The 23,855-nt window shown below is 46.0% G+C and overlaps 1 protein-coding gene across 2 annotated transcripts in view; it reads left to right on the top strand.

Annotated features, from left to right (window-relative positions):
* The window catches only part of LOC100077095 (transmembrane protein 132C), a 427,350-nt gene that overhangs the window by 251,486 nt on the left and 152,009 nt on the right, over positions 1-23,855 (top strand). Inside the window, exon 1 of one of the 2 annotated variants that reach the window (XM_007655776.3) lies at positions 20,938-21,516. The exons of the other annotated variant lie outside the window; for it this stretch is intronic. The gene's annotated coding sequence lies outside the window, so the exon portion shown is untranslated. Of the gene's footprint in view, positions 1-20,937; positions 21,517-23,855 lie in introns of those variants that run through there. 2 annotated transcript variants of the gene reach the window in all.

Raw genomic sequence — 23,855 nt, 5'->3', positions numbered from 1 at the left:
TATGCTACCTCAGTGTCTCATTTTTGAAAATGTAACCCAGAAACTCATTCTATAGAGGATTAAGTCTTCATTCAGTTATCGGATACTTGAGTTTATTGTGTCTGTTTTACCATTTCAGTCATCCCCAGCACAGAATGCCTTAGTGATCAGGGATTAAATCCTTGTCTGCAGCAATAGAGAAAATCGGAACCTCGCTGGGCTCCTTCCTTCACTGGGGAAATGAGCAGATGCCCCGGGGCTAAACCCACTGTCAAGCAAGTGGCAGAGCCAAGACAAGAACACAGATCCTCCTACTCCCCAGCCCCATGCACTTTCCACCAGGCCTGAGGTTACCTGGCACATCTCATCCGATCTTAAATCATTAAATTTTGAAAAGGCTTCGGAGAAGCTGGGGCCTTTTTTAAAGAATGGATATGACATCCCAGGACCACCTGGACCTGCAATATCTCCAGGAAACACCATCCCTGCCTTATGGGGACAGGGATACATCAAGCCATGGGCCTGCCCAAGATTTACAGTGGGTTTATGGCTGTCACACTGAATATTTATGCTCCAGATCAGAGACTGTGAAATATGCAGGATTCACTAGCAGGTGTTCCTTCCCTGAAGGACTCCGATTGCACCTGGATAGAAAATCCCTAGCCTGCAGCCCAGGGCTTGCATCCAGGAAGCCGGCTCAATTTTTGTCTTCTCTGAGACAAAAGGCTTTTTTATTCAGTAGTGCTACAGGGAGGAGCTATACTAATTAGCCTGTGTCTGGAACCAAAAGCAATCAGGCAGTCAGAAATCACATGAACTCTGCCTTTCCTTTGTGATTCTGACTTACTGAGTCTTTTTTTTTTTAATGGCATTTGTTAAATGCTAACTAGGTGCCAGGCACTGTACTAAGAACTGGGGTAGGTGCAAGATAATCGGGTTGGAAATAATTCAGTGTCCCAAGTGCCCCTGGCAAAGGGGGTCAAGGTTAATAAAAAGATTGCAGGCTGATGAAAAAATTAGCAGACCAACTGATTTTTCTGCGCTTGAGTATTGGATTAATACCAAGGGAGACAAATTCTTTGGCTGCCTTTCAGATAATCAATCACTCAATTGTATTTATTTAGCACTTACTGTGTGCTGAGCACGGTACTAGACACTTGGGAGAATTCAGTGCACTGGGAGAATTCAATTCAATAGACAACATCCCTGCCCTTAAAGAGCATACAGCCTAGGGGGGGAGAGAGGCTTAAAAACACTTTACTGATAGGAAAAACTGTGTGTGCCCAAGTGCTATGGGGATGGAGGTGGGATGAATAGCAGCTGTTCACGAGACACAGCTCCGAGTACCTAGGCAAATAGGGGAAATGAAGGTTTAAATAGGGAAGATCTTTTAGAGGAGATGGGTTTTTGGCAGGGGTTTGAAGGTTGGCAGATATGTAGTCTGTCGGATTTGAAGAGGGAGGTCGTTCGAGGCCAGAGCAATGACATGGCGAGGAGGCCTATGGCAGAACAAATGAGATCAGTCAATCAAGCAAGCAAGCAATAATATTTATTGAGCTCTTACTGTGTGCAGAGCACTGTACTAAGTACTTGGGATCAATCAATTGTATTTATTGAGCGCTTACTGTGTGCAGAGCACTGTACTAACGGCTTGGGTCAGTACAATATGACCGAGTTGGAGATTCGTTGGCTGCCCACAACGAGCTTACAGTCTAGAGGGGGTGTCAGACATTCTGGTCTTAGACTGTCAAGTCATCTCTGACCCAGAGCAAGTCCATGGACACATCTCTCCCAGAATGCCTCCCCTCCATCTGCAATTGTTCTGGTAGTGTATCCGTAGAATTGTCTTGGTAAAAATTCAGAACCGGTTTACCATTGCCTTCTTCCGTGCAGTAAACTCGAATCTCCACCCTCGACTGTCTCCCACGCCTCTGCTGCCCAGCCCAAGTGAATTTTGACTTGTAGCGGATTGCAATATCACATCTCCTCCGCGAGGCTTTCCGTGACTAAGCCTTCATTTCCCCCATTTGCTCTCCCTTCTGTGTCACCTATGCGCTTGGATCAAGAGCCCGGGCTTGAGAGTCAGAGGTCATGGGTTCGAATGCCAGCTCCACCACCTGTCAGCTGTGTGACTCGGGGCAAGTCACTTCACTTCTCTTGCCTCAGTTACCTCATCTGTCAAATGGGGATGAAAACTGTGAGCCTCACGTGGGACAACCTGATTACCCTGTATATCCCCCAGCGCTTAGAACCGCGCTCTGCACATAGTAAGCGCTTAACAAATACCAACATTATTATTATTATTATCCTTTAAACCCTTGATATTCACCCCCACCACCACCTTCGGCCCAAAAGCCCTTATATGTATAACCACAATTTATTTTAATATCTGTCTCTCCCTCTAGACCAAAGCTTCTTGTGGGCAGGGAACATATATACCAACTTTGTTTTACTGCACTTTCCCAAGCACCTAGTTCAGTGCTCTGAATAGAGTAATCACTCAGTAAATCCCATTGACTGATTGACGATGCCACGATGAGACGCGAAACTAAGAAAGAGAATTGGAATTGCTCTCTAAACCTCATGGGTGATAGGAAGGAGAATAATTAGGACAAAAGAGTAAAGAAGGGAAGGAAGTTCGAGCTAAAAGGTAGGAACAAGGGGAGAAAGTTCAGATGTCATCCAATTTCATAGCTACCAATTTAAACAGGAATCTGGAGCCCTCTGACCCTCATTCATCACTAGTAACAAACAGCAAATTTGAGTAGAACAGAGAGCAATTTCTCAGGCACAGTCTTCTTTTCCTGGCTATTTCTGTAAATCCTCAGCACAGACACACCGATACAGGCCCAAAAGCTTAAAAGCAACTCTTAGATTTGTCCTTCAGGTTATAGTTACAAGTCACAGGGGTGGGTTAGAGAGGTAGGCGGGAGAAGGAGGTAAAGCAAGCGTAAAGCTTTTACCGTAATTGCTTCGGGCCGAGAAAAAAAGTGTCAAAAATCAGGTTTGGATTGGTCCAACTAGTGAAAAGTCATTTCAGAAAAGGAATTATTCTAAAATCTTCAGAAATGAGATGGTTTTATGTCCTCAAGCAAAGTTGTATCCCAGAGCAGTTCAGTGCCTTTCCCCTGAACCTCGCCCAAATGAGAATTGAATCCCGATTGAAAAACAAAGCAGCAAATAACTACTTCCCAATTTGTTCCTAATTAATGGCATAATGAACATAATTGGCTCAGGGTTGGCACTTATCCTACTCCCATCCTTCCCTTTCAATTTCCCAATTAATTTGGTGAAATGAATTGATTTGATCAGTGACCCGTTTGCCTGGGATATGACTGTCTGTGAAAGTGGCCGTCTGACCCGAGCTCAGATTCACTTGGCCTAAAATCCCCGAGGGCCTCTTTCTGTTCCTTTCTCCACACAGCACACAATAGCCACCTCTCCCTCCTAGTAAATAAAGAGGTCAGAGCCAACCTCCCAGCGTAGCCCATCCCACTCTCTCCCAGAAATGCCACATTGGGAGGGAAGGATCTCTGGCAATGCCTCTAGAGCTGAAGAAAACTTGGAGCTCCCCAGGTGGGGAATCGCTACACCTGACAGGGTCGCTGTGATCTGCCTTTCACTTTTATTAGTGTTCACATCCTGCTAAGCACTCATCAACCAGCGGGGCCTCGGTCCTTTTTCTTGGAGCCCTCCCCAGAAAACCCTCAGCAAGGCACTAATTATCACGCTAAGTAAATCGGCATTTGTCAGAGTGGTCCCTGAAGAAGTCTTAGGATCCTTCCCGAAACTGTGACTCCGCAGTAGACGGTCACAATGAGCCCTGGAATATGCTCTGCATCAAGCTGGTGGTGAGATTGATGTCCCCATTCTGGGGGAGGGAAGGAAGGATCACTGGGGATAACTTGCTTCCAAGATTAACTTCCCCTCAATTGGGGTGAGGGAGCGGGAGGAAATGAGAGAGGAAAAGAGAGGGAGGAATCTAATATTGTCATTCATTCAGTGGCATTCAGTGAGCAGAGTGGGAGGGATTGAGAGAGGAATCTAATATTTTCATTCATTCAGTGGTATTCCTTGAGCACCTACTGTGTGCCAAGCACTGTTCTGGGAAAAAAATACAAATTGGAATAAATAAGACCTGGTCTGTGCCCCTCAAGGGTTGCACCTCGTGAAAGGTGGGGTGGGAGAGTGCTGATGGACGTATGAGCGAGAATTGAATACCCAGAGCTTAGTACGGTGCTCTGCACCTAACAAGTGTTCAATAAATACCATTGATTAACTGACAGAGACAAAACGACATGAAAACACAATGCCGGAGAAAAAACGTAGGTACTCCACGCTCCTCACAGTAGTCACTGCATCAGTCTTCCCAACATCCTCTAGTGTTTCACGGTAAGCTACTGCTGCTTCGGACTTTCCCAGCCCTGCTCCAGCAGTCAGGGAGGAATATCCCAGGATGAGGGGAGGTGTGGGTTCCTGATGCCATTCATTCAATCAATCGTATGTATTGAGCACTTACTGTGTGCAAAGCACTGTACTAAGCACTTGGGACAGATCAGTACAACAGACCCGTTGCCTGCCCACAAGGATCTGACAGTCTAGAGGGGGGCGCTATTTTAAATTAAATTACTCCCGCCAAACATTACTTCTTTAACCCTGCAGCATCTTCCGTTAATTTTAAATAATAATTCCGAACCCAATTTGACTTTTCCCCCTGGGAGGATGGGAAGTCTCCGGAGAGATGGGAAGCAGCACGATCTAGTGCAAAGAGAATCAGAAGACCTGGGTTCTAATTCCACTCTTACACTCGACTGTGTGACCTAGAGCAAGTCACTTAACTTCACTTTAACTCAGTTACCTCATCTGGACAATGGGGATTAAGACTGAGCCCTCTGTGGGACATGGACTGTGTCCAAAATGATTAGCTTGTGTCTACCCCGGAACTTATTGAAGTAGCTGGCACATAGTAAGCACTTAACCAAAACCATAAGAAAGAGGGTTATCTTTGGTCCAGAAATGAAAGAGGAAGTGGAAAACTCATCTCCTTCCTCTCCCTTCCTATAAAGAGCCCAGGGATGCCCTGCCACATTCTCACCAGGGGCATAAACTATTTAAGTAATTAGAATTCTAATAATTGCAGTATTTGTGTAGCGCTTAATGAATTCATTCAATAGTATTTATTGAGCGCTTACTATGTGCAGAGCGCTGTACTGAGCGCTTGGAGTGTAATTCATTCAATAGTATTTATTGAGCACTTACTAGGTGCATAGCACTGTACTAAGCGCTTGGAATGTACAAATCGGTAACAGATAGAGACGGTCCCTGCCCTTTGACGGGCACACAGTTTAATCGAGGCAGACGGACAGACAAGAACAATGGCAATAAATAGAATCGAGGGGAAGAACATCTCATTAAAACCATAGCAAATAAATAGAATCAAGGTGATGTACATCTCATTAACAAAATAAATAGGGTAATGAAGATATATACAGTTGAGCGGACGAGTGCAGTGCTGAGGGGATGGGACGGGAGAGGGGGAGGAGCAGAGGGAAAGAGGGGAGAAGAGGGTTTAGCTGCGGAGAGTTGAAGGGGTAGAGGGAGCAGGGGGAAAAGGGGAGCTCAGTCTGGGAAGGCCTCTTGGAGGAGGTGAGCTTTAAGTAAGGTTTTGAAGAGGGAAGAGAATTAGTTTGGCGGAGGTGAGGAGAGTAGATACAAGATAATCATGTCAGACCCAAGCTCTCTCCCACCTGGGGCCCGTCTCCTAAGTAGGAGGGAGAACAGGAATTTCACATGAAGCATTTGAAGCACAGAGAAGTGAAGTGCCCAAGGTCACATAGGAGGCAAGTGACGGAGCTGGGATTAGAACTCAGATCCTCTGACTTCCAGCCCCTTCTCTTTCCACCAGGCTATACTGATTTTGAACTTGAAAGCATGTGGGCCCATTTGGGGGCTGGGCCCGGCTCATCATTTGACCAGCATGATTGCACTTGGGCCTTTTTTTTTTTATGGTATTTGTTAAGTTCATACTATGTACCAGGCACTTTACTAAGCAGTGGTTGATACAAACTGGTCTGGCGGGACGGAGATCATGTCCCACATGGGGCTTACGGTCTTAATCTCCATTTTACAGATGAGGTAACTGAGGCACAAAGAAGTTGTGACTTTCCAAAGGTCACCAAACAAACGGCTGAGCCGGAATTAGAACCCAGGTCCTTAGGACTTCCAGGCCTGTGCTCTATCCAGTAGACCACATTGCTTCTCTCGCCTGAGCCCCACAATACTTTACGTAAATATTCTTACGCTCTACTATTTCCCCTATCCCAAATCTATTTTAATGTCTGTCTCCCCTTGCAGATTGTAAACTCCTTGTGGGCAGGGAGCCCATATACCAAGTCTGTTGTTTTTTACTTTCCCAAGCACTTAATGCAGTGGTCTACACACAGTAAATTCCCAATCATTTCCTGATTATTGATGGATTGGGAGGAAAAAAGGGAGGGAGCACCTGCCGCTCAAAATCTTCTGCTTAAAGCAGATGCAAATGAGGATCCAAGGAGGAGGCTGAAGGAATAGGCTGTTTGGAGAAAGAGGAAAAGCTCAAGGTCTCTTTCAAAGGGAAAGAGATTTTTTTGGTTGCAAGTTTCTGGGGCGGGAAGTGCCCCGAAGCCTATTTTAGTAACTTTAAATCAGTCCCTCCACACCTTTTATCTCTGCGCCTTAAAGACATTGTGACAGACCTCTCCATGCATCCACACCCCATTCATCACCCGTGTAATTCAATAAAAGGAAGATTTTAAGTTTGCACATTGCTCCAGTTCTTCATAGATGCTCCTTGTTACACCTTTCTTGTTACGAGAGCTCAATATTTTCTCCGTGCCATTTTGTGAAACTGGGTCAGAAAAATGGCAGAGACACCTCATCCATCATGGCTTTATTTCTCTGCCTTTAGAGGAGTCACGGGAGTTGAAACTGAACCCATTTTAACATCTCACTTGTTTCTTTCACCCTCCCTTCCTCTCCTTAAAAGGCTTCAATATCTTCCCACTAACCTTGGAGTCTGAGTCAACTTACTCTCTGTCTCAAGTTGTCAATTGCAATCAGTCCATTTTGCCTCTTCCTCCTTCCCAACCCCAGTTTCTGTTCCAGACTCAGAGGCATTTCCTTGTAAGCTCCTTGTGAGAAGAGAACTTGTCTCCTCACTCCCTTGCATTCTCTCCCAAGAGTTTAGTGCACTGTTCTGCACACCCTAAGGCTTTAATGAGTAACACTGATTGACTGAGTCTCTCAGTCCCACCACCTGCCTTCTGCCATCTCAACCTGGACCATTCTCTCTCTTCACATTGGTCAAAGCTCTTCCCGCGTCAAGATAAACTTCTCTTCAAGTCTCACCACTCCTTAAAAACCTACTTTGAAAGATCCCTCCCCTTTCTCACAAACATCAATTAAGAAGGGCCTCTCAGCCATAACCCATTAAGGTAGGGTAGGACAGACACGGGTAATAGAAAGAACGTAATAATGTAGGTATTTAAGTGCTTACTATGTGCAGAGCACTGTTCTAAACGCTGGGGGATGTACGGTCCCACGTGAGACTCACAGTTTTCATCCCCATTTTACAAATGAGGGAACTGAGGCCCAGAGAAGGTAAGGGACGTGCTCACAGTCACACACCTGACAAGTGGCAGAGTCGGGATTCGACCCATAACCTCTGACTCCCAAGCCCGGGCTATTTCCACATTGAGCCACGCTGCTTCTCTAAATAATAATAATGTTGGTATTTGTTAAGCGCTTACTATGTGCAGAGCACTATTCTAAGCACTGGGGTACATACAGGGCAATCAGGTTGTCCAACATGAGGCTCACAGTCTTAATCCCCATTTTACAGATGAGGGAACTGAGACACAGAGAAGTTAAGTGACTTGCCCACAGTCACACAGCTGACAAGTGGCAGAGGTGGGATTCGAACGCATGGCCTCTGACTCCCCAGCCCGGGCTTTTTCCCCTGAGCTACGCTGCCAAACAACAGTGAAAGCAAGTTATCAATCAATCAGTGGTATTGATTGAGCACTTAGTGTGTGCAGAGCATTATACCAAGCACTTGAGAAAGTGGGGATTAACATGTGAGCCCCACGTGGGACAACCTGATCACCTTGTATCCCCCCAGCGCTTAGAACAGTGCTTTGCACATAATAAGTGCTTAAATACCACCATTATTACAATATTATTGGTAGTCATAATCCCTGCCCTGGAGGAGTTTACACTCTGGAAGAGGAACTTGCGCTTCAGTGGAGGAGCTTGCAATCTAGTTAAAATCCAACAGTTGAAAAGATCAACCGTAAAACATTTTTTGCTACCCAGGCCAAGTCTCCAATAAGAAACTGCCACTGATCTGCATGCTGAGAAGATAGTTATTATTGTTAATAGTAATAGTAATTTTTTTGTTAAGTGCCTAGCAGTGTGTCTTAGTGGAAAGAGCACGGGCTTGAGAGTCAGAGAATGTGAGTTCTAATCCCGGCTCCTCCACGTGACTGCTGCGTGACCCTGGGCAAGCCACTTAACTTCTCTGTGCCCCAGTTACCCTCACCTGTAAAATGAGGATTAAGACTGTGAGCCCCACGTGGGACAACCTGACTACCTTGTATCTACCCCTGTGCTTAGAACAGTGCTTAGCACATTGTAAGTGCTAAACAAATACTATAAGTATTATTATTATTATTATTATTACCACACTAGCACTGGGATAGATGAAAGTATAAGTAGATCAGATAAAGTCCTTGTCCCACAAGTCCTTGTCCCGCATCTGGCTCACAGTCTAAGTAGGAGGGAGAACGAGTGTGTCATCCCCATTTTACAGATGAGGAAACTGAGACACATAAAAGTGAAATGACTTGCCCAAGACCACTCAGCATGTCAGTGGCAGAACAGAGATTCGAACCCAGGTGACCCGACTCTAGTCTTGGGTTCTTCCCATTAGGCCTCTCTGCCCATTGCCTGCTCGTGCTGAGGGAAGTGTGTGTGTTAGAGAGGAGATGGGGAGGGCTTCGTGTTGAGAGGAAGAAGGGAAGCTGCCCCAGCCAACGGGCAGGTCTCAGAGCCCCAGTGGCTAGGAATTTCAGGACTGTGAGGGTCCTACCTTCTTCCCACTTTCTGCCTGCCGGGGGGATAGGGCTTTATTTCTCCCAAGAGCAGGCAGAAGCAAACCTTGGAATCCTAATGGTTATAAAGTGCTTTGACTTCCTTGAAGATGTTAATACAATTTCTTATTTTTTCAGCACTCTTATCATTAAAATAACAGGAAAGAGGGTTTCCCAAACCCTGTCCTCTCCCTGCCTTTCCCGTCACTGTGGATGACACTACCATCCTTCCCGCCTCCCAAGCCCGCAACTTCTGTGTCTTCCTTAACTCTGCTCTCTCATTCACCTCACACATCCAATCCGTCACCAAAACCTGCCGGGCTTACCTTCAGACATCACCAAACACTGCCCTTTCCTCTCCATCCAAACCGCTACCTTGCTGGTACAAGCTCTCATAATATCCTGCCTGGATTATTTTGTCAGCCTCCTCTCGGATCTCCCATCCTCCTGTCTCTCCCCGCTTCAGTCTATATTTCATTCCGCTGCCCGGATTATCTTTCTACAGAAACGCTCTGGGCGTGTCACTCCCCTCCTCAGAAACCTCCAGTGGTTGCCTATCAACCTTCCCAAGAGGCAAAAACTCCTCACTTTTGGCTTCAAAGCTCTCCATCACCTTGCCCCCTCCTACCTCACCTCCCTTCTCTCCTTCTACAGCGCATCCCTCATACTCGGCTCCTCTACCGCTAACCTCCTCACTGTGCCTCGTTCTCGCCTGTCCCACCGTTGACCCATGGTCCACGTCCTACCTCTGGCTTGGAATGCCCTCCCTCCTCCCATCTGCCAAACTAGCTCTCTTCCCTTCTTCAAAGCCCTACTGAGAGCTCACCTCCTCCAGGAAGCCTTCCCAGACTGAGCCCTCCCTTTCCCTCTGCCCCTCCTCCCCTCCCCATCGCCCCTACTTCCTCTCTTTGCTCTCCCCCCTTCTCCTTCCCCACAGCACTTGTGTATATTTGTACGTATTTATTACTCTATCAATAATGTGTATGTATCTATGATTCTATTTCTCTATTTTGATGGTATTGATGCCTGTCTACTTGTTTTGTTTTGTTGTCTGTCTCCCCCTTCTAGACTGTGAACCCGTCGTTGGGTAGGGATTGTCTCTATCTGTTGCCGAATTGTACTTTCCAAGCATTTAGTACAGTGCTCTGCACATAGTAAGCACTCAGTAGATATAATTGAATGAATGAATGAATGAATGACTAGTACTTCTTTAATTTTCTCATTCTGTGTTAATATTGCATGTGGAAAGAAAAGCGCGAGAGGGAGCGTGAAAGGGAATTTACCATTTATGATTAGCTTTTTATTAACTTAGTGATACAGAGACTCAGCTTGAGCTAAACCTGGCTTCTGAGTCGGAACTTGGCAGGTGATTTTGTAAATAGAGACAGTCAGCAAACATCTGCAGAATATGATAATGTTCAAGGGATTTTGTTGTTTCTATATAAACTTCGTTGCATTCCACTTGGATTAATTTTGCACTGGCTCCCGTTAAACAAGAATTGCTTACACAGCCACCTCAAACGGAACCTCGATTGCTTTCTACCTGTTGAAAGAGTCATGACAGAAAAAATTCAAATGCATGAAGGGGTTTCTGCACTCCAACTCGCTGGATTCTTGCTTCCATGCGTGCTAGTTGGATGAACTCCGAGTTTTCTTTATTCAAAAAGTAAACCAGGGAGGGAATGGACAGAAGAAACGTGGCTACCAACTCTGTTGCATTATACTCTCCCAAGCTTTAGTGGAAGGGAACATGTCTACCAACTGAAAGCGCAGATGAGGGAGTCAGAAGACCTAGGTTCTAATCCCAGTCCCCCCACTTGTCTAATTTGTGACCCTAACCTTAAGACTAACCCTACGAAGTCGCTTAACGTCTCCGGGCTTCGATTACATCATCTGTAAAAATGGGGTTAGACTGTGAGCCCTGTGAAGAAGGGGGACTGGGTCCAATCTCATTATCTTGTATAAAAATGTTGGTATTTGTTAAGCGCTTACTATGTGCAGAGCACTGTTCTAAGCACTGGGGGAGATGCAGGGTAATCAGGTGGTCCCACGTGAGGCTCACAGTTAATCCCCCTTTTACAGATGAGGTAACTGAGGCCCAGAGAAGTTAAGTGACTTGCCCAAGGTCACACAGCTGATAAGTGGCGGATCTGGATTCGAACCCATGACCTCTGACTCCCAAGCCTGGCCTCTTTCCACTGACCCACGTTGTATCTACCCCAACACTTAGTACAGGCCTGGTAGTGCTTATAAGAGTGTCATTAAAAAGCCGCACAGTTCAGAGCTCTGCACAGCATACATGTACTTCCCGGTAATATGGTTCAGAGGATATTGCACTAAGGATGTCCCACAACTGGCAAGTTTCCAGCCTACCTGAGGCACCGCCAGGCTTCAGGGATATGAAAGTATTTTTTACACTATTTTGCAGAAGTCAGACATGGGAAATCGAAAATGAAAAAATACACACCTCCAAAAGACTGCTTTTCAGCACATTTGCGGTAGCTTCTTGCGCACGCAGAAAGAACACTCCATTCCCAGCTTCAATTTTCTCAGTTCTTTGGCTTGCCACTAGTATCACAGCACTTGGTTGTAAAGTGAATAAAGCATCCCATTTTATTTACCGAGAACAGAAATACCTGCTCTCTGCCTGCGCTAGAGAAAATGATGTAGACCGAAACCTCCGTAAGAGCATGGAAGTTGTCTCCATGGAAAACACTGAATTATGTAAAATCATGTTGTGAGCCATCGTCAGTGTAGGTCAGGAGAATGGGTTCTCAAGATCAGATTTTTTGTGGGCAAGTCACTTCACTTCTCTGTGCCTCAGTGACCTCATCTGTCAAATGGGGATGAAGACTTTGAGCCTCACGTGGGACAACCTGATGACCCTGGATCTCCCCCAGCGCTTAGAACAGTGCTCTGCACATAGTAAGCGCCTAACAGATACCAACATTACTATTATTATTATTTCTGATTTTTAAAGCACATATCTAGCAAATTAAAGTATTTAACCACATCTGTGGGTTTATGTTGCGGCTCTACTGTTTTCAGGTTTTCTACCTTTCCTGCGGTATCGTCAATGTCTCTGTGATAACAATTTACTTGTATGCTCTATTCTTTGTCTTTCTTCATTGTCTCTAAATCTGAAATAATAATAATCATAATGATAATTATGGTGTTTGTTAAGTGCTTACTATGTATCAGGCACTGTTCTAAGCTCTGGGGTAGGTACAAGATAATCGGGTCGGACACCGTCCCTGTTCCACAAAGGGCTCACAAGCTTAATCCCCATTTTACAGATGAGAGAACTGAGGCGCAGAGAAGTGCCGTGACTTGCCCAAAGTCACCCAGCAGACAAGTGGTGGAACTGATATTAGAACCCATGACCTTTTGACTCTCAGGCCTGTGCTCTAGTCACTAGGCCATGCTGTTTCGAACAGGCCTGGGGGTAACAGAATCAGGAAACATTCTTCTTTCCCTCAAGGAGGGCTGGGCTGCTGATTCTCGGGTCTCCATGAATTCACCTGGAGCTCAGGGGCTTTGAAGGACCGAGGTTTTGTTAAACACACTAGAAACGAAGCCTACCGCAGTAGGTCAAAACTTGACTACCTCTGGAGGTGGGGGGAATGGTTAAGGAGCAGTTCATTTGTGTGTTGTTGGTTTGAGAAAGTCCCATGCAAATGAGAGAAGCAGCGTGGCTCAGTGGAAGGAGCATGGGCTTGGGGGTCAGAGGTCATGAGTTCGAATCCCGGCTCTGCCACTTGTCAGCTGTGTGACTGTGGGCAAGTCACTTCACTTCTCTGTGCCTCAGTTACCTCATCTGTAAAATGGGAATTAACTGTGAGCCTCACATGGGACAACCTGATTCCCCTATATCTACCCCAGTGTTTAGAACAGTGCTCTGCACATAGTAAGCGCTTAACAAATACCAACATTATTATTATTATTATTATTATGAGTCCAGGGTTCCTTTAGAGGGGAAGGGAGGAACAGGGCAAACATCCATGTTGGGTTGAATTCACCCTAAATACTGTACTTAACTCCTTTTAACAAAGTTGTACCACGTTTTTATTTCTTCTCCCTCACACCCTATTCCTTTCCTCTTTTCACATCTCTTCATCTCCCCAGCCAAACCCCATCTTCCCCAGCTTGCCCGTCACTGTAGACACCACCACCACCCTCCACGTCTCGAAAACCCATAACCTTGACATTTTCCTCAACTCTTCTTTCCATTCCACCCACTTAGTCAATCTGTCACCACATCCTGCCTGTTCAACCTTTACGGTGTCCCTAAAATCTGCCCCTTCCTCTCCAACCAACTGCTGCTATGCCGATCCAAGTACTTATCACACCCCCCCTCGACCATTGCATCGACTTCCTTGCTGATCATCCTGCCTCCTGTCTCTCCCCACTTGAGTCCATACTTCACCCTTCTGCCCAAGTAATTTTTCTGAAAAAAAGTTCAGTCCAAATCTACTGTGTCCTCGAGAACCTCCAGTGTTTCCCCATCCGCCTCCACATCGCTACCACGAGCTTTAAAGCGTTCAATCGGCTCGCCCCCTCCTACCTTACCTCCCTTCCTGCTACGACCCAACCTGGACGCTCCACTCTAACGCCGACCTACTAACTATATTTTGATCTTGTCTATCTCACGGCCGATCCTTTGCCCATATCCTCTTTCTATCCTGGAACTAGCTCCCTCCTAATATACAACAGACTGCCACTCTCACCACCTTGAGAGTCTTATTAAAATTACATCTCCTCCAAGAAGATTTGCCCTCTAAGCCCTCATTTCCCCTATTCCTTCTCCCTTTTGGGTCATCTGTGCGCTTGGATCTGTACCCTGCAAGCACTCTCAGCCCCACATCACTTAAGTACATATTCATAATTTATTCATTTTATTGTCTGTCTCCCCTTCTAAACTATCTGCTTCTTGTGGGCAGGGAACATGTCTACCAACTCTGTTGTATTTGTACTCTTCCAAACACTTAGTGCAGTGTGTCGCTCAGTAAGTGCACAATAAAGACCACTGATTGAGCGGCGTCTTTTATGTCACATTTTCTTTGTACGCTTGTCTCTCTTCCATTTATTTTTTTTTTTTTCGCTTTCCCTCTAGATCCTCACCACTTCTATTTTTCACTCACTTCACAGGTCTTTCTCAATTTCTCATCTGAACTACCATATATAGGATTTAGCTAGCCCTTGGTCTCTCAGACACAGAGACACGGTATGTCACCGACTTTGGGCAAGTCATTTAACTTCTCTCTGCCACAGTTTCATCATCTGTGAAATAGGAATAAAATGCCTGTTCTCTACCTAATCCTCCTTGACCTCTCAGCTGCCTTTGACACTGTTGACCATCCCCTTCTCCTCCACACCTTATCTCACCTTGGCTTCACGGACTCCGTCCTCTCCCGTTCTCCTCTTATCTCTCTGACCGTTCATTCTCGGTCTCCTTTGCGGGCTTCTCCTCCCCTTCCCATCCTCTGACTGTTGGAGTTCCTCAAGGGTCAGTCCTTGGCCCTCTTCTGTTCTCCATATACGCTCACTCCCTCGGTGAACTCATCCGCTCTCACGGCTTCGACTATCGTCTCTGTGCAGATGACACACAGATCTACATCTCTACCCCTGTCCTCTCCCCGTCCCCTCAGGCTCGTATCTCCTCCTGCCTCCGAGACGTCTCCGCCTGGATGTCTGCCCGCCACCTAAACCTCAACATGGCCAAAACTGAGCTCCTCATCTTCTCCCCCAAGCCCCTGCCCTCTTCCTGACTTCCCTATCACCGTGGACGGTCCGACCATCCTTCCCGTCTCTCAGGCCCGCAACCTCGGCGTCATCTTCGAATCGGCTCTCTCGTTCACCCCCCACATCCGATCCGTCACCGAGACCTGCCGGTCTCACCTTTATAATATCGCCAAGATCCGCCCTTGGCGGATCCACCCAAACGGCTATCTTACCGGTACGGGCTCTCGTAATATCCCGGCTGGATTATTGTGTCAGCCTTCTCTCTGATCTCCCCTCCTCCTGTCTCTCTGTGCTCCAGTCTACTCTTCACTCCACTGCCCGGCTCATCTTCCTGCAGAAATGCTCTGGGCCTGTCACTCGCCTTCTTAAAAACCTCCAGTGGTTACCTGTCAACCTTCGCACGAAACAAAAACTTCTCACCGTAGGCTTCAAGGCTGTCCATCCCCTTGCCCCCTCCTATCTCTCCTCCCTTCTCTCGTTCCACTGCCCACCCGCACGCTCCGCTCCTCCGCCGCCCACCTCCTCACCGTCCCCCGTTCTCTCCTATCCCGCCATCGACCCCTGGGCCACGTCCTCCCGCGGTCCCGGAATGCCCTCCCTCCTCACCCCCGCCAAACTAACTCTCTTCCCCTCTTAAAAGCCCTACTTAGAGCTCACCTCTTCCAAGAGGCCTTCCCAGACTGAGCTCCCCCTTCTCCCTCTGCTCCCCCTCTAGCTCCCTTTCACCTCCCCTCAGCTAAGCCCTCTTTCCCCCCTTTCCCTCTGCTCCTCCCCCTCTGCCTTCCCCTCCCCTCAACACTGTACTCATCCGCTCAACTGTATATATTTTCATTACCCTATTCATTTTGTTAATGAGATGTACATCACCTTGATTCTATTTATTTGCTATTGTTTTAATGAGATGTTTATCCCCTTGATTCTATTTATTGCTATTGTTCTTGTCTTGTCTCTCCCGATTAGACCCTAAGCCTGTCAAAGGGCAGGGACTGTCTCTATCTGTTACCGATTTGTACATCCCAAGCACTTAGTATAGTGCTCTGCACATAGTAAGCGTTCAATAAATACTATTGAATGAATGAATAATAATAATAATGTTGGTATTTGTTAAGCGCTTACTATGTGCAGAGCACTGTTCTAAGCGCTGGAGTAGACAGAGGGGAATCGGGTTGTCCCACGTGGGGCTCACATTCTTAATCCCCATTTTCCAGATGAGGTAACTGAGCCACAGAGAAGTGAAGTGACTTGCCCACAGTCACACAGCTGACAACTGGCAGAGCCGGGATTCGAACTCATGACCTCTGACTCCAAAGCCCCTGCTCTATCCGCTGAGCCACGCTGCTTAGAGGTTCCATATGAGACGAGGGCTGGGTCTGTTCTGATTGTATGGCACCAACCCCAGTGCTTAGCACCGTACTTTGCATGTAGTATCAGCTTAACCAGTATCACTTTTTTAAAATTATTTTTATAATTTTTATTATCGAGTGACAATCAGTCGATCGGTGGTATTGAGTGCTTACAACGTGCAGAGCACTGTACTAAATGCTTGGGAGAGTATAATACAACAGCTCAGTGCTTAGAACAGTGCTCGGCACATAGTAAGTGCTTAACAAATACCGTAATTATTATTACCTCCCCATAACTTAACGATAAAGGTCCCAGAATACAATCAGGACACCAGCATCAAATCAAAGCAGTGGTCATCCCAACATTTCTTATCTAGGAAGAATATGTGAGGATAGCCAAACAGTTTATCTATGAGGAAGTGCAATGGAGTCACCATGAACAGGGAAGACAAAATTGCCTCACACATATATATATATATATAATATATTTGTATATCTATATTATACATAAATATATATATTTGTATATATATATTATATATATAATTATTTATTCTGAACATTTGAGCTGTAAATGGTTTTATGTTTATCTTCCCCACTAGATCCCAGTTCTGCCACTTGTCAGCTGTGTGACTGTGGGCAAATCACTTAACTTCTCTGTGCCTCAGTTACCTCATCTGTAAAATGGGGATGAAGACTGTGAGCCTCACGTGGGACAACCTGATTACCCCATATCTACTCCAGAGCTCAGAACAGTGCTCTGCACGTAGTAAGCGCTTAACGAATACCAACATTATTATTGTGATAAGCTCATAGGAGATGTGTAAAAAACAGAAAGTGACATTCCTCACGTATGCCCTTTATAGCTAGGGTTGCCAGACACACATTGACCTTGATCAGTTTCTCTTCTCTTATGGATATATAGATAGATATGCTATATACATGTGTGTGATATGTGTGTATGCTTTAATCAGTAGAGGAAAGGGGCAGCAGGCCCAGGTCCTCCATCTTAAGAGAGACCCTTCCTCCCACAGAGAACCTGACCATATCCCCTCCCTTTCCTTTACCGCTTCCATGGTGGAACTGGAATCAGAGTTGTCCTAAAGTGTCAGGGATCGGGTGCCAGCTGAAAGGAGACTGAGCATGTGGAGAAGCAGCGTGGCTCAGTGGAAAGAGCCCGGGCTTCGGAGTCAGAGGTCATGGGTTCAAATCCCGGCTCTGCCACTCGTCAGCTGTGTGACTGTGGGCAGGTTACTTAACTTCTCTGTGCCTCAGTTACCTCATCTGTAAAATGGGGATTAAGACTGTGAGCCCCACGTGGGACAACCTGATTCCCCTGTGTCTACCCCAGCCCATAGAACAGTGCTGTGCACATAGTAAGCGCTTAACAAATACCAACATTATTATATAGAGGAAAGGGGAGGGGGAATACGTTCAGCCTGATGGCTCCACTGGCCTTTCCCAGACTGGGTTTGTTAGGACCTTAATCCCACCTGCCTGTCTGTCGGCCTGTCTGCTTCTGTCTGTCACTCCACGTAAATATTTAGTTTTAAAGCTCTTCCACTTAAAGCAGTCCATGCCTCTCTACATAAAGGAGACCTGCCGTCCGGGAAATGGCTTGGGGTGAGGAGTCAGCCACCGGTTTTCACACAGGGCTTATTCAGATATTCAGGTTTTGGAGCAGCTTCCTTTCCTCGGGATTCCTTTTATTATTATCATTATTATTATTATTTATTTCATGTGCTTTGAAATGGGACTTTTCTCCATACTACTCGGATGAATGGATTGAAAAGATGTCAAGCTTCCCTCTGAAATGCTCTATCCCCCACTGAATTGCCATGTGATAACATTTTGTTTTTCCTCACATCGGGAACCCCTCTATATTCAGTTGACGGAACAATATCACACCCGGGGGATATTTCATTTTTTGGGATGTCACAAAACTGAATCTGAATTAGCATGCAGGTCCTTTTACTCTTGCGAAATCCAGCAGCCCAGGTAAAATAGGTGGCTGATGACAATACAACTGGGAAATGTATGGATATTTAAACACCAGAAACATCACATCTTTGGGCTACACAGAGAAAAGGTGGCCATTAGGTCATCCTTTGTGCCATATCTGGGTTCTATCTTTTTGCATATGGATTTGCCTCTGGATTTCCAGCTCGGGGGAATTCTTTCTTGTAGAATAAAAGCAACAAGAAAAGTTACATTTTTAGTAACTAAGAGCAGATCAAAGATGCCTTTAGTTGAAGGAATATGCAGGCCAGGCTAGAATATTGAGCTGTCAGCAGACTTGCCTTGCAATCAATGAAAAAAGAAGGGGCTTTTTAAATTATTTTATTGTAAAAGGGCATTCTGCATCAGTGGATTAACAATATTTCATATCCCACTACATTTTTTTTTTGAAAGGGATCAATTCTTCTCATGGCGCTTATGAAAATCTCTCACTTCTAGTGTCTGAACCCCTTTCCCAGGCTCCCCAATGCATAGATCTTCTGCTCTAATGACAATCCAGGATATTAGAGCAGTAGAGGCCAGCTGGACTCTTATTTCAGAGCTCGGCAACTAATGTGAATTTTCCTGACTTCTCATCCCTTCTTTTCTTCTCACTATATTAACTCGAGGGACTCCAGTTCAGAGCAGTCAGAGTAATGCCAAGCTATGAAGGTAGAAAGAAAGTTATGAGGTAATGAAGAAAGCAGATGTTTTATTCACATTCTTAAAAGCGGGTTTTAGAGGTTTTTTTTTTCTTTTAATGTTGTTTCTCCAGTGAGAAAGGGATGAAAATGATAGAAATTGGTTCTGAAGAAACCAGTAGGATCCAGGCCCGATCTACTGCCTTAGATTGCTTGTGAATTCGGTTCCAGTCTCCCGTTGAATACCCATCCTTGAACGACTCCTCTCGGTATCTCAGTTTCCACACCTGAGAATAGACAGTTACAAGTGCCCAGGGATGCTGTGAGGATGAATTAAGAAAAAGAGTCCCAATGCCTGATGAGCTGGCCTGAGGTCATTGAATCCATCCCCCTGTTTCCATACAACAACAAAAACTATTTCTCCAAGACTGCTCCAGAGACTGATGCGAAATGTTTTTTTTTTATCTGACCGTCTACATCCACTAAGTCTGTTGTACTTTCTCAAGCACTTAGGACAGTGCTCTTCCCTCGGTAAGCGTCCAGTAAGTAGCACTGAGAGATGCAGTCAGTGTCAACATGGGAGATCTACAGGTCATTTACTCAGAGGGTCATGATTGTTTCGCCGCTCTTTAGTTGGTCTGGCATAGTGAATAGATCACGGGTCAGAAGGTCTTGGGTTCTAATTCTGCCTCTGCCACTTGTCTGCTGTGTGACCTTGGGCAAATCATTTCACTTTTCTGTTCCTCAATTGAGTGCCCAAGGTCACACAGAAGACCAGTGGCAGAGATGGGATTAGAACCCAGGTCTTGTAAAAACCAAAGGCGTCCTGTGAACCCGCCCAGCGAATACTTTGAAGCTCGGGCGTTGGCTGCACAGGATCATATGCCTATCACTTTGTCATTACTGTCGCTGTATTTTTATAGTCGGAATGAGAGAATCAAACTCTTCCAGAAGAAATGGGATGGACTTTCTTTGTCAATGGGTGTCTGTTTCGTTAGAGTTGAAGATCCGAATGTTATTAGTGTGCACCGGGATGGACTGAGAACCGACTGTGTTTTTCCACAGTTTTGTAAAGCAATAAGAGTCCACCGTTGTTTTGATCTCAATATTTCCTAGCAAATCGAGAGAGTCCTCTTCCCCCTTGCTCTGCCACTTTACAAGGAAAACAATCACACCCTTCGTGCGAGGAAAATTCATGTGAACATTAAATAGGAGGCTGAACTCAGGGAGACAGAAAGATGCTGTTTCTTTTCATTAAATTCTCCATCTATAAAGCAAATTCCAGACCATATAATGCTAAATGAAAAAGAAATACCCAGAGCACCGAACGTCCTTTGTTTATGATCTTGTTTTTCTCCCCTCCGCCCCTCCTCAGCTTGTCTCCACAACAGTTTATATGAAGCCATTGAAGCCGATCCCCAGTAACTGTAAATTTGGCCCTCCCCGCTCTTCATTTCAGTTGCGGTTCACTCTGTGGTAAAAGCAAATATCCTGGAGCCCCCACAGTCTTTCTCCTGATGGCTGAGTTTACGGCCCTTTCGCCGAGGAGATGATCGGTGGCAGCTTAGCATCCTGCTATTTGAAAACTCTGGTAAATGGTGAAAGAGTGGAGCTTTGCAGAACTGGGCATTATGCGTTTGAATTGCTGTTCTTTATTTACTTCCAGTTACATTCTTGGGAGAAGCAACGCTCTCTAGAAGCAAAAAGCAGTTTGGGGGTATTTCCAGAGGATGTGAAACATTCTTCAGGGGTAGCGGCTGCTTTGGTGGACAAACCTCATAGGGATATCAAAGGCCTAAGTGACTCCTTGTCCAGTTTTTCAAGCGTGATAATAATAACAGTAATAGTAATAATGGTATTCTTTAAACGCTTACTATGTGCCAAGCACTGTTCTAAGCGCTAGGGTAGATACAGGGTAATCAGGTTGTCCCACGTGGGGCTCACAGTCTCAATCTCCATTTTACAGATGAGGCACCTGAGGCACAGAGAATTTTAGTGACTCGCCCAAGGTCACGCAGCAGACAAGCGGCAGAGCCGGGATTAGAACCCACGACCTCTGACTCCCAAGCCCGTGCTCTTGCCGCTAGGCCACGCTGCTGAGGAGTGACTCTGAGGAGTTTTTGCCGGTTTCAAGTTACAATGGCAAAGAACTGAAAAGGTTCCCAGAATGTTAGAAATGAAGAGTGCAGGACTGTCACAGAATCTAGAAAGAAGTTGAAATTGAGCCTGAGTCTTGGCCACCAGGCCCACCGGTGACCCTACTCTCGGTTCATTTTCAAAAAATGAAAGCGGAGGCCTACGTCGCAGGACAAACCCGGATCCCTTGAGTCCCTAGAGGGAAGGGATTGGCCTTTCTGGCTGCTTCTGGATGATCTCTTGGATGAGTTGTCCATCTTTTCCCAGGATATTTTCCCGCCTTTTCACAGAACGTTTGGACATATTCATCCTGAACTGTAGCAGGACAGAAAATTAGAGTCACGATGGGAAGAAGTTATAGATTTTTCTGCTCAACCGATCACGTTCGAAAAGCAGGTCGTCCCGGGAAGCAGGCAGAGAGATTGCTTAATTGTGAGACTCCATGGAAACGGCAACCACAACAACGAAAAAATGATGGAAGCAACATTTCACAGAGACATCGCTTGCAAGTTGTCCTTAACCTGAGTTATCAGAGAGCTGTCTTGTCACGTGAGTAAGGACTTGCTTTCCTTACGGGTCATTTAACATTAGGATCGTGTCCCCACCATTTGTCTTCCTGAAATATTGCAAGCGCATTGCTCTTCAGGTCCCTGACAGGAAGACAAGCCGATGCGCTCTCAGAGCCGGTTCGAATCCCGGCTCTGCCACTTGTCAGCTGTGTGACTGTGGGCAAGTCACTTCGCTTCTCTGGGCCTCAGTGACCTCATCTGTAAAATGGGGATTAAGACTGTGAGCCCCACGTGGGACAACCTGATTCCCCTGTGTCTACCCCAGCGCTTAGAACAGTGCTCTGCACATAGTAAGCGCTTAACAAATACCGACATCGTTTTTATTATTATTATTTTGAAACCCAGTGACCACTCTTGGTCTGTTGGAAATGCTTTAGCCGCCAACACTGGGGCTACAGTGAAATCTAGAAGCAGCGTGGCTCAGTGGAAAGAGCCCGGGCTTGGGAGTCAGAGGTCATGGGTTCGAATCCCGGCTCTGCCACTTGGCAGCTGTGTGACTGTTAACTTCTCTGTGCCTCAGTGACCTCGTCTGTAAAATGGGGATTAAGACTGTGAGCCGCACGTGGGACAACCTGATTATAACAATAATAATAATAATGTTGGTATTTGTTGAGCGCTTACTATGTGCCGAGCACTGTTCTAAGCGCTGGGGTAGACACAGGGGAATCAGGTTGTCCCACGTGGGGCTCACAGTCTTAATCCCCATTTTACAGATGAGGGAACTGAGGCACAGAGAAGTTAAGTGACTTGCCCACAGTCACACAGCCGACATCCTATGCTTAGAACAGTGCTGTGTACATAGTAAGCGCTTAACACATACCAACATTATTGTTATTATTATTTAGCAAATCACAGACACCTCTTGGAAACTTCGATGAACGTTTTTAATTCAGCCCCCAGAAAATACGTTCCTTGAGGCATTTTCCTTTTCTTTTCCTGATACCCCAAGATGAGGAAATGAAGATCTCTTTCTCTTTGCTGAGAATTCTGTCTGCTTTTCCACCAAATCGCGATTCTTTTGGGAGCATCTGATGTGACAGCTCTACCCATTGGACGTTCTCCCGGGGCTCACTGGTCTCAGGATGACAATCCGAGGTTTAGACAGGAAATGCTCCGGGTCCTTGATACAGTGCTTTGCACAAAGTAGGTGCTCAATCAACAGGATTGACTAATTCGACAGCATACCATTTCCTCGTACTCTGCCATGCCACCTGTCGCATCCACAGCTAGACCTGGCAGTCTTAGAGAGGGAACTAGAAAGTGCCCAGAGCCCACCTGAAACTGAGAAATGTCGAGGAAATAACCCTAGATCCCACCAGATCCTAATAATAATAGTGATAATAGCAGTATTTATTAAACACTTCCCGTGTGCCCAACTCTGTGGTAAATCCAGTACAGTCAGATCAGACACAATCCCTGTTCCTCGTGGGGTTCATAGCCTCTGGGTGAGGAAGAACAAGTTAAACCCCATTTTACAGAGGAAGAAACTGAGGCACTGAGAAGTGATTTGCCCAAGGTCACAGATAACTGGTAGATGGCAGAACTGTGATTAAAACCTAAGTATCCTGATGCTTAGTTTGGTACTCTTTCCACTAGGCCACACTGCCTCTCTGAGAAATCTCGTCTATTTTACCTCAGTCTCGACTATCTCGCCGCCGGCCCCTCTCCCACATCCCGCTTCTGGCCTAGAATGCCCTTCCTCCTGATATCCACTAGACAATTACTCTTTCCCCCTTCAGAGCTTTATTGCACTTACAGCTGCTCCACGAGGCCTTCCTTGACTAAGCCCTCCTTTCCTCTTCTTTCTCCCCCTTCTGCGTCGCCCTGACTTGCTCCCTTTATTCTCCCCCGCACCCAGTCCCACAGCACTCATGTACCTAGAAGCAGCGTGGCTCGGTGGAAAGAGCATGGGCTTTGGAGTCAGAGGTCATGGGTTCGAATTCCGGCTCTGCCACTTGTCAGCTGTGTGACTGTGGGCAAGTCATTCCACTTCTCTGGGCCTCAGTGATCTCATCTGTAAAATGGGGATTAAGACTGTGACCCCACGTGGGACAACCTGACTCCCTTGTGTCTACCCCAGCGCTTAGAACAGTGCTCTGCACATAGTAAGCGCTTAACAAATACCAACATTATTATTATTATCGTCTGTAATTCATTGATTTATATTAATGCCCGCCTCCCCCTCTAGATTGAAGGCTCGTTTGGGGCTGGGACTGTGTTCGTGTATTGTTATATTTTTTTCTCCCAAGGGCTTAATACAGTGCTCTGCACACAGTAAGCACTCGATATGTACGACTGATTGATCCCTACTGAAAGCCC

This window comes from Ornithorhynchus anatinus, chromosome 2 (genome assembly GCF_004115215.2).
Source record: "Ornithorhynchus anatinus isolate Pmale09 chromosome 2, mOrnAna1.pri.v4, whole genome shotgun sequence".
NCBI lineage: Eukaryota > Metazoa > Chordata > Mammalia > Monotremata > Ornithorhynchidae > Ornithorhynchus > Ornithorhynchus anatinus.
Note: the sequence above shows the minus strand (reverse complement) of the source record. Positions and strands in the feature narration are given on the sequence as shown.